Source organism: Myiozetetes cayanensis, unplaced genomic scaffold (assembly GCF_022539395.1).
Source record: "Myiozetetes cayanensis isolate MyiCay16 unplaced genomic scaffold, myiCay2020 scf7, whole genome shotgun sequence".
In the NCBI taxonomy this organism is placed as follows: Eukaryota; Metazoa; Chordata; class Aves; order Passeriformes; family Tyrannidae; genus Myiozetetes; species Myiozetetes cayanensis.
The window spans coordinates 45,610,502-45,621,624 of record NW_026087964.1 but is presented as its reverse complement, the minus strand read 5'-3'; positions in this window follow the sequence as shown (position 1 = coordinate 45,621,624).

Sequence of the window (11,123 nt, the reverse complement as noted above, 5' to 3'; positions counted from 1 at the left end):
CCTGAATAACCTGCCTATGAATATAGTCCTCAATATGAAGGTAATTGAAATTCTAAACGTCTGCTTTATCCATAAATGTGGTAGTGGCAAACTCTTGCAGAGGAGGATTCAGAAAAGAATCATTCAGAAAGCATGAGACAGAATGATCAGTATTTTGAAAGGTGCCTTTGTGATTTCATAGGCTCTAACTTGTTCTGCATGGTACTTATATTTTTAAGAAAAATTCCTTAGATGCAATGTACTGGTTTCCTGTATGATGTGTATCAGTGCCTTCAGTAGAATACAACTGTGCAGTTAAATGAGCCTGTCAAAAGGATTGTTCTACCTTAGGAAACTTTAGTGATATCAACCTATTTTGTTACTTCCTCCCTTGAGGAAATAGAACACAGAGAATAAGAAAGGCATTTTTCTCCCCTGCTTCCCAATGCTCACGCTCTGTTGCCATTGGCAGCTACCTTAAGCTACAGAAAGTAGTTTGAGTTAAGTCTTCATTCTACTTCAGCAGAAGCCTTTCTCTTTGCTGTGACTTGACATCGTCTCTCAGGCTAGAGGGTTTTGCTACCATTCTGTGGTATCTGGAATTGAAAAAAAAAATATTTTGACAACTCTATCTTAAAAGCATTAGGTCTCTAAGGTATTTTTATACTAATTCCTAAAGATTACTGGAAAATAGATGTAAACAGTTATAAAAGTACTTGAGGCAGAGTTGTTAGGAACTCCAAATAGACAGCAGTTACATTAAATTGCAGCTGGGATGGATTTCACACAAGTGTGGACGTATCAGATGAGGATAAGATTTCACTGGACTATTAATCATTTGCCTGCTTTCCTGTGTCATAGACTGCAACACCTCATTTGTTTCAACTCACTTAGCTTATCCTTGCCAGGACACACGTACTCTGTGTCTGCTACCTGATATGCATAAGATGGCATTAGGGCTTCTTTTGGAAGGTGACAACAAGCAAACAGGTGACAAAATAAATAGTTATTGAGTTCTGATGTCCCTGGAACACAGGATAGCGAGCACAGCTCACCATAAGTTTTATCCAGTAGAAGCTGTGTGTGGCCTTCTGAGCTACTTGCATCCCCAGAGGCTGCAGATGCAGGTTCCCCAGCCAGACACATGGTGCAGGGAGGTTAGGCTGCTGCACAGCCAAGCCTCCCCCACTGCTCATCCTGGCTCTGCTGCCTGACTTAGAGCTGCCTGAATTTGTGCTGGCTTTCACTTTGCAGGCTGATATGGAGTGAGTGGTTTTAAAACACTGCCAACCTTGTAATCTGTTTTTCTTTTTTGCTTTTAGCCTTTTATTTTTTTTTTCCCGTTATAACAATATCTCTACACAGCAGATGCTCAGAAAGTATATCACGTGGCATTTCAGTGTGTCTCTTCCAGAGCTCCTACATTACAGCAAGCTGAAGACAATGATGATGGCACTTCAGGATGCTGCAATGGAGGCTCTAGGTCTTGCTGACCACTGGAGCATGTGTGCTACACCACTAATTTCCAAGTCATTGCAGCACTGCACTGAAGTTCATGCTACTGAATGATTGGTGCTGCTGCTAACTAGATTAAGTTATTACAGCAGCAAATTTTATAATCATCTTTCTATTTATCTGTATGTGGAGCGGAAAATAACGTTCAAAAGAGACACAGCATCCTATCCTGTGACTGTGACATTACTTCCTCCTTATCAGTGCCATTTCCTTTCTAAATTTGAGATCCTTCTTCGAAAAGTTGCAGTATTTTCAGAAAACCCATAAAATATCTGTAGAAGTTTCTTTAGCATAGACAATAACAGAAAGCAGCCATTATCTTCCCATGCCGAAGCAGACATTTTGAATAAATTGGTGCCAGAATAGCCTTGCTGTTTCCAAGACTAAATTACAAAGGAAAAAGAAAAACCCAAACAACCCAACACAAAACTTTGGGTGTTTTCAAAGTGGATTAAAATACATGGCTTGTGTCCAATTAACCTATGTTTTTCTCCGTACCTAGGTAAAATTATCTTTTTAAAGAGAAGTAAGGAGGAAGTCACTTCTTTAAAATTGCATGTGATTTTTATTGCCATTATTATACAGGCTTTTCTTGCATTACTGACAACCGTGTAAACTACACATCCTGACTTCTTTGAGCTTTTCATTCTGAAGTAAATGTTAATACTCTGTATCTATATCCCATTATGCCAATGATATAACTTGTATAACATTCCATGTATTTGAAAATATGTCCTTTGATTTCTTCCTTAAAAGTGACATCGCTGGCACTTTTAGAGCAGAGTAGAAGATTGTATTAGGTTTTATGCGTGATGTTTTGAGGCCCAGGGCTGGAGCACAGTCTTCTGGATGTCTTAAATAAGGATGTAATGCAGAGCAAGGCGAGTTAGTCCTCCAAAAACAAAAGCCAGAAAGTACATCTTAAACTTTATTCTTGCCTCAGTGAGCACTAAGCACTGTAGCAAGTGATTCCTTTCTCCAGCTGCTGGAGACTGTCTGCCACTACTCCCAGGTCTGTGCCCTGGGTTGTGTCTCAGCCACTTCTTACCTGTTGTGTGTGCTCACCATCAGCAGCTTAGCCCAACTCCTAATAGAAAGCATGTGTTTTTGGCTGTGTCTTTACTTGCCTGACCCGTTATACTTGCTCACAACAGTTAATATGGACACCTTATGCTCTGACCAGTGCCGGTTTGGCCTCTTTGTCGCTGTTAAAACAAAGAGGAAAAGCAGCCAATATGCCTATTCGTGAGCCAGGCACCAGCAGATGTTGCTGGGTGATTTCTTTGCTCTCCCTGGGCCAGCAAGGACCTCCAAGGCTGCATTCTCTTGTTTACCCTGTACGTGTGCCAGAACGGTGGAAATCTGGAAAGTCAGATGTTTACGTCAAGAAGCGTCTGACCACAAACACTTGAGCCTTCAGAAAGGCTGTCAGGAGCGTTGTGTTTTCAGACTGTGGTGCCCGTGCAGTCTTCATATCTGATATTACTCTGTAATCTTTATCAAGGAATGGGGAACTATAGGCTAAAAAAGTGCCTGTGCTACTATTTTACACCCTAAAAAATTTCAGAAAGTGGATTTTCCACTCCCTACCACCCTGCCCCTCAACAGGGTCTGAAATAAGGTGTTTGCCTAGCAAGGCAAATTTAAATTGACAATTTCTTTTTCATTTTTGCTGTTGACATGTGGAAGTTCCATTCCAGTGCTTAAAAACCCCATGATTTTGAAGTCACATAGGTATCCTCTCCAAAAATATCTCTTACTAACATTAATACTTCTGCCCACATTTCTGGAATCTCAGTACACTTCCATTATGTATTAATTAATGTTGTACTGGGATGTGATGTGTCTTGTGTATCTCCCTGGCTTTCCTGCCTCCCCAAGTTCATGTAAATCTTGATATTTTATAACTGGGGAGAATTAAATCTTCTATTGAAATGGGCTTCCATCCATCCCTAGGAGTGCCATAAAAGTTTAATGTCTTTGTTATTTAGTGTGCTGTATAAGTCAGGAGTAATTTTCTGTTTTTCACAACACTGGACATTTCTTTAGTTCTGTAGGATTCCTACTCCCTACAGAGTTCCCATGTCCCCTAAATAAACTGATGCTGTCTTGTGGCTACAAAACTATTCTTCTGGAGACAGACAATTTCAGAGTGTACACACAGTGTGTGTGGTTAATATTCATGGCACATACTTCATTCATAATTTATCATTAACTTACTCATTTTAATTTCTTCCCAGAGGGTCTGTAAAACACCAGTGTAATCCAGTTTCTTTCCCCTACAGTTCTGACCATCTGGAATACTCTTCCCACATGTCTTCACCTCAGCTACACTTTCCCATTTCTTAAAACATGTAAATAAATAGTATCAGATATAGAGTCCTAAAATTAGATACCCAATAAAAATGGCTTAGATTTCAGAGTGAAGGAACTCCTGAAGTTATCACTGAAATATATAAACCTGCCACAATGGCCAGTAATCAGTATAGAAGACAGCTGCAAATCTTGTAGCCTGGAGGTTTGTAGTCCTAAAGGTGGCTTAGATTTGTGGTCCTCTGTGTTTAACATTTCCATTAGTGCGTTAGTGAGCTTTGAAACACATCATCCACTCATCCACATTTAAAATGCATCATTGTGCTTTGTGGAGCAACCTGACAGCATGTGAACCAGGTTTCCTTAGGCTGCAGCTAACAGAAAATACTTTCCAGCCCTCTAGTGCGCATTCAGCTCATAGGATCGGACTGCTAGGAGTCAGAAGTACAAGTCTCTGAATGTCCAACATTGAGGATATCTCATCTTCACCAACAACTGCTTCTCTCTATTTATGTTTTTCTATTGTGCTGCACCACTTGCTAATGTATTCCTAGTTTATATTCTTATTCCTACTAGTTAGCACCTAATAAAGACCTTTCAATGTTGCTTTGAACACAAGGGAGGAGTTAACTATTTTTCTCCAAGTTTTTTTCAATGTTGCTTAGCAACATTGAAAAAAAATTGGAGAAAAATAGTTAACTCCTCCCTTGTTCATCTTGCTGAAATAAATCATGCTGGTACTGACAGTGTTTAGCTTTAAAGCACTACAATATTTTCTTGGCTTCAGAGCACATTTGTTTAGTACAACTTACGTGATTTTTCTGTCAGCAGGACTAATTAGAGGGCATTTGATTTCTCCTCAGCTGGTAAAATGACCGATCTGATGACAATGTCTGCCTTAAGACTTTTTTTTCCTGTGAAAGCATTAGTCCTCACATTTGGCAGTGGACCTAGAATAAAAAATGGCTTGTCAGAAACACGTTATGAAGGATAACCTTACTTAGGCTTTGGCTTAGTGACGTCTGTGACAAGGTGCTGTACTTCATCACCATCTGTAAAGCAAATATGGTTATGTAATTATGTGTTTTGTGGAATAGAGTCTTCCCCTACATCATTTGATAATTAAATTTGGTTCCTCAAGATCTTCCTCCCTGTAAAAGCATAAATACTACCAGGAATTCATGCCACCACACCTGTGCTAGTTCAAAACCCACCAGAGGCTGTGTTGCTTTCATACACAGCTCACTCTCCTTTGGTTTCCCCCCAGCCTTCATGTTGCATAGATACACTCCAAGTCTTTCCTCCTCAGATTTGCAGAACAAAAAGTCCATGTTGTTGAAAGTCTTTTAGTGGGACCTGAAGAGTCACAGTCAAAGGGGTTCCTCAAGATGAAGTAAAACCTCATTTGGATGTGTTTGGGAATTCTATTATAATATTGGCCAGAGGATTTCATTCTTGATCTTCTGACATTGTACCCTGGACTATCCTTCAGTGGCAAGTAATAGTATTCCTAAGTTGTACCTAACTATCTTTTGTTTCCTCTTGCTGGCTATAATTTTATCAGTTTGGAAACTCTATTTTAGGGCTGGTTTTTGCACATGTGGAATTTTATTGGATGATGACACGTTTGGGGAACACTTTGCAATGTTCCTGTATTTCTTGTAAAAATAGAGGCACAAGGAGGGGTTCCTATAAATGGGAAAAAGAGACTTTTGCTCTTCTACCTAATTAGAAGTAGCAAAAAAGGATTTTTAATTAAAAATATGGAATTACTTTTTTCAAGTGTTCTATATTTAAGTACTAAGGCACTTAGGGATAAAATAGGGTGTTGCAAAGGCACAGAAGAAAACTGCTGGAAGCCTATTTGCAGAGGCTATTTCAGCCAACATAGGAATGGTAATGCTTCATAGATGCCTAGTAATTATGGACTTTGAAGCAGCTGGTATTTTACAAGCAACTTCAGTGCAAGTTTCATTTCAAATTATTCTCAGTCTAACTGAACAAGTGAAGGAGGCTGTCCCAGGGACTGACCACAGATTGCTGTATGAAGACAACCAAATGATCTCATTTACTCAGTGCAGTTTAGCTGGAACAGGACCAGAGTAATCTAGGGAGGAAGAGGATAAGAGCAGAGTTATGGAAACTTGGGTAGGACACAGCTTTAAGAAGAGGAACCATCAAATGGTGGTGATGGCACACAAGTAGAGGAGAAAACAGCGTACAAATGCCAAGTTGTAGCCAGGGGAGGTCCTCAGAGGCTAGTAAGAGTAGTTGTGACAGCTTAAGAAAGAGCTATACTGGAGTTATTCCGCTCAAGTTTCAGCCTGCTAGTAATGAATGCCTGTTCCATTATTCTATAGAGGAAAAAGTGACCCTTTGCAAGTGGGATATCAGGACTGCTTTTTAGAGGGAGAGCTGTGGATGCAGCTGGAAGAGGAAGTATGATGGTTACTGGCTGCTCAACACATTCTTCCTCCCAGAGGTTTTCATTTTTTCACAGCTGCCAGCTAAACTGGTCATGTGGATGACCCCCACACCTGGTTAAGCTAAAAGGATCTAGGCTAGGTTAATTAGTTTAAATTGTATGTCTTTGCTAATTTGTCTCATGTTCCTTGAAAGTAGCTGGAGAATTCTCCTACAGGCCGATCAGTGGGAGGATAACTTTTAGAAGCAGCAGACTGTAGGAGACTGTAACTTCTTCAGGTGCAGTGCTACTAAGAAAATTCAAGCAACTTGGATCAAAAATGTGTGCATGTTTATAGACAAAGTAAAGGAGATAGGTGAAGAGTTACTAGCGAAGTCAGGAGAGGGATGGGTAAGAAATAGTCATTAGAGGAGGAAAATAGAAGCTAAAAGTGGGGAAATAACATATATTATATCAGTGTAAGATTTTGATGTGTCCTCTGCAGAGGCAGCTCCTGAGCCTGTGAGAATTGTGATGTTCTTGTGACTTATTGTAAGCGTGCATGTATTTTTTTTAAACTTGGTATGCTAATGTTGTCTATGTGAGCATAAAAATTGAAAACACTTAGGGACTTATTTGGAGATGCAATAAGATTTAGCTCCTGTCATCAACTGAAGACTCAAATTTCAGACAGAATTTTCAGAATTTGACTGTGGCTAGAAGTTACACTCTTGTATACCTGCATCCTTTGCTGACTGTGGGAAGATGTTTCTGATTCTTAGCCTGTCCTGCAAAGCCACCTCAGGTTCTAAAAAATACGTAGTCAGTCACCTAAATAGTCATAGCTGTTCAAGTGTTAATTACCTTTTGAATATAATGAGTCAAGGGAAAGGAGAACCAACATTTCTTTTCTCCATGTGCACTCCTTGAGGGATTTGAATCGTCATCATGCGTCACAGGGGAGATGAGCAGAGAACTGAATGGACCTTTTCTTTTCCATAAAGCTACGAATTTTTGCAAAGTTTTAATCAGTTTCTACTCTGTGTTTTTCCCCTCCAAATGACTTATGGATTAGTGGGACCTATTGCATTTATTCGCATTGGACTCTTTTACAAGAAAAGCTATTAAGAGGAAGGACTCAAACTCAGTCCAATTTACCGTGTATCCGGAGGCTTAACCAAAGCTATTATTACATGAAAGAATGGAGGAAATTAAGAACAGGACCTTCAGAATACCAAATGCCAGTACAATTTTTTTTCGCGATTTTCTTTCTGTCTAATTTGCTCTGTCAGGAGTTTGAAAACAATTAGGCACTGAAAAGAAAAAAGGGTAAAATACTCTTACCTAACTCTAGTGTGCATGCTAAATACTTCCATGTTGCACTGCAGGCCTCTTCTGGACTGAAAAAAAAAATTAAAAATGGTTAGCATGGGCTCTAGTAATGCTTCTGGAAAAATCCTGTCCTCAGTTACTGAAAACCGTGATGAGAACCTCATAGATAATAACATAGAGGGCTGTAAAGGCTAAGGAAGGATCTCATTTAGATTATACTACTCAGAAGAATATAATCTTTAAAAAGAAATATTTGTTTCGGTGATTTTTTCCAAAGAGAAAAATGATGGGGAGTGTTTTTAAGAAACCTAGGATATTTTCTTTCGTAAGATTAACCTAGAGTGAATGAAATTATATCAAAATGGTAGTATCTTGAAAGCAGGTAATATCTTTGTTAATAATAATTCAGTTTATTTGATAGCGATATTGTGATTTTCCTCTAGCCCCATCCCATTTTTTGTGGACCATGCGTCACACAATCCCAACATTGGCACCTACTTTGCTCATAGCACAAATATTGTGGACTTAATTTAATGATGATTGTAGAGTACTTCTGTATGGATAATGATGACAGCCGGTAAGAATAAAAGACTGCATATTATCCATGACTTAAAAAGATGCAGTCTGTTTGAATGCCTCTGATTTTAAGCTTGATGAAGTACATGAAAAAATCTCATTTCCAGCAAGATTTTAATTACAGCATGGAAATCTGCCTCTTTGTATGAAGTTTCAGCTGGATACGGAAAAGCAAAAGAGCTTGGGAGCTGCCAGCAGTCATGACTGTGAAGTTAGGAGGCAGTGAGCTTAAGTTCTCATGTAACCCTGTGCATATTCCTTTACTGCAAGAGCAACTGAGACATAGATATCCCTCTTCTAAATAAGCCACAGTGGCCTCTGATGGGTCAGAATGCTTCCTACAAGAAGTCTGAAGTGCTTTTGTGGGTGTGTGGCCCTTGGGGCCAAAGGAAATGTCAGAAGCTCACCTGTGGACAAAACTTCTCTTGTTCTCTTTGCATTACCTAAGCATGTTGAGTATGCTTGACGCAATTCTGACACTTCATTTTTTGCTACTGAGAAGCTCTGGTTCTTTTGCCTTTGGCTGTTAATTTGGAGTATTATTAGTCTTCTCTTTGGATTGGGTTTATCCTGCTGTTGCCAGGTGTAGTGGATTGCAGGTTTCCTGTGCAGAATTCTAGGAGAAGTAGAAAAGACTAGAAATTGCCTCAGTTGACAATGTAACAAGAAAAAAAGTAGTAAGATGGTAAGACACAGTGTCACTGTGTGTTGAGAACTGTCATTTTTCTCTCACTGAATGACTTTTTTACATGTATGTGTGAAGAAAGACTATAAGGCTTCATTATAAAGGGAAATGAGTATTTTAAGACTCATTTCTACAAACTTTTATTTTTAAGTTGTGAACTAAGAGGTTGCCCTGAACAGATGATGCACTACAAACCAAAACTGAGACCTGTGTCAGCACAAGGATCACCATGTAGACCCAATCTCTTTGGTGGGTTAGCTATCTCTGTTGTAAAAGGAGTCTTTATATTTGAGCACGGTGGCATCCTCGTGGGGATGCCTCATGGCATGCTGGGGTGCTGAATTTTGCTAAGCTTGTCATAAAATTAAGAGGAAGACATTCATTCTATTCTCTGAAGAGTTTTTCAGTCTGAGTGCGAAAGACAAACAGGTAAGGGGTGGGACAGAAGATACAGGTGAAAAGCAGGTTAAGTGAGTTTTGAAAATCATAGGAAGGATCTCCACATTTTTTCCTTTATTTTCTCTGTTTTCATATTTTGTACATGTTATGTGTTATGGTGAGGGTTACAGAAGAAAAGAAGAGCCAGGAAATTGGGAGAGTCGAAGGGAAGTTCTAAGTTCTAATCCTTTGTTCTTTAGCAGAGACCTGCTAAGAAAGGCTCTCCAGCTAATTAAACAGCTAATGAGAAATGCTGCTCCTGTGCCGCCAATTTGAAGCAAATAAGAGATAAGCCATTTGCATGTGTTTGACTCGGAAATTTACTATTAGTCTTGTACAGGGCCAGGAGTTGGACTCTATGGTCCTTCTGGGTCCCTTCCAGCTCAGCATATTCTGTGATTACAGCAAGGCCATGGATCTTCAAAACAACAGGCCATCACTCCCTACACTTGCTTAGGGTGCACTTGTTTCAGCTGTGGAGTCCTGAAAAAAACTCTGACAAGAATGGGTTCACTGTGTTGTACCTAGTAGCACAACATAGTCTTTGAAAAAAATGAAATCAAATCCAAAACAAAACAAAAAAAATGTCCTGCTCAGGTTGTACAGACACACAGTGCCTAAATACATTGCCTCAAAATTATTATCTACAGCTTCATGGCCTCTATGAATAGCAGAACGAAGGATTGAGATTAAACATCTTATGAGTAAAACCCTTCTAAACAGATTATTTTACTAGACCTTTGACAAAGGTTACCTTTGACAGTAACCAGTTTTCTTTCTGTTTTGGTAAAATCTTTGTTTTGGCTTAGCAAATAAGTATTTAAAACAAAACTTATCCATCTGTCTGAAACATAGAGTGCAAGTACATTATTTGCATGAGAATGGTCTGTTTGCTTAACAGAATAAATGTTAATATGGGTGTCTAGATGTCAACAATCTTCATCTCAGTGTGAATAATAAAAGAAAGACTATTACAATTCTTAGTTGACTGCTAATTTGAACATTTTTCCTTGAATGTCCAGTAACATTACTATTGCTGTTTCAGTGATCAGTTTATAACTCTTTAATAATCCAAAATGTTAAATGGAGAGCAGTGCTTTCTCATTGCTAACTCAGAAGCAGAGCCTCGTTACAGATTTTCCCACTCTTCTCCCTTTCATGTGCGGTGGGTGTGGATTGCCATTTGAAATTGCAGCTGTAGGTATTGGTAGGCTCTGTGTATAATAGGCTGATCTATTTTTCAGAAGATAAAGAGAAATGGTTAAAACCCCCAAGTAAATAGGCCCAAGAATTAAGGAAGTCTGTTGTGGACCCATAGTGCTTCTTAGCTGATGAACTTGGTAATTACTGTTCTTCAACCACTAAACTGTGCTTTGTGGAAAGGAAAAAAGCATGTCATGAGTATTTGCACATCTGCATAATATGTGAATGATCACAATATATTGCTGACTTTACAACATATCTCCAATCTCTCTTTCAAGAAGAAAAAGTGCAGAAAATGTTTTCCCCAAACAGTTACTATTTTTATGGTCTATAATGCTCCAGATTAAGATGATTTAAGGGTCTTGGAAAAAGATTTTAATTGTTGTGGCTTCTATATTAATGATATTTATTGCGTAAATTTCTAGATTTGACTCTTAAAAGCTTTTAGAAACTTGCCAGATCACCATGGAAAAAACACAAAAATCTTTCTAACCATCTAACTACATCAGTGACAACTAGCAACTATGGGTCAAAGAATATAGGGACACCTGGGATCAATTATTAATGTCTGAATTTGATTTTAATCATCTTTGCATGTGAGCGTGGACTAATTTCTTTGTCTTCTGACAGATGTTTTTGTTGGCTGCTAAACAACATTGTTTTGATTTATGAAAGGCC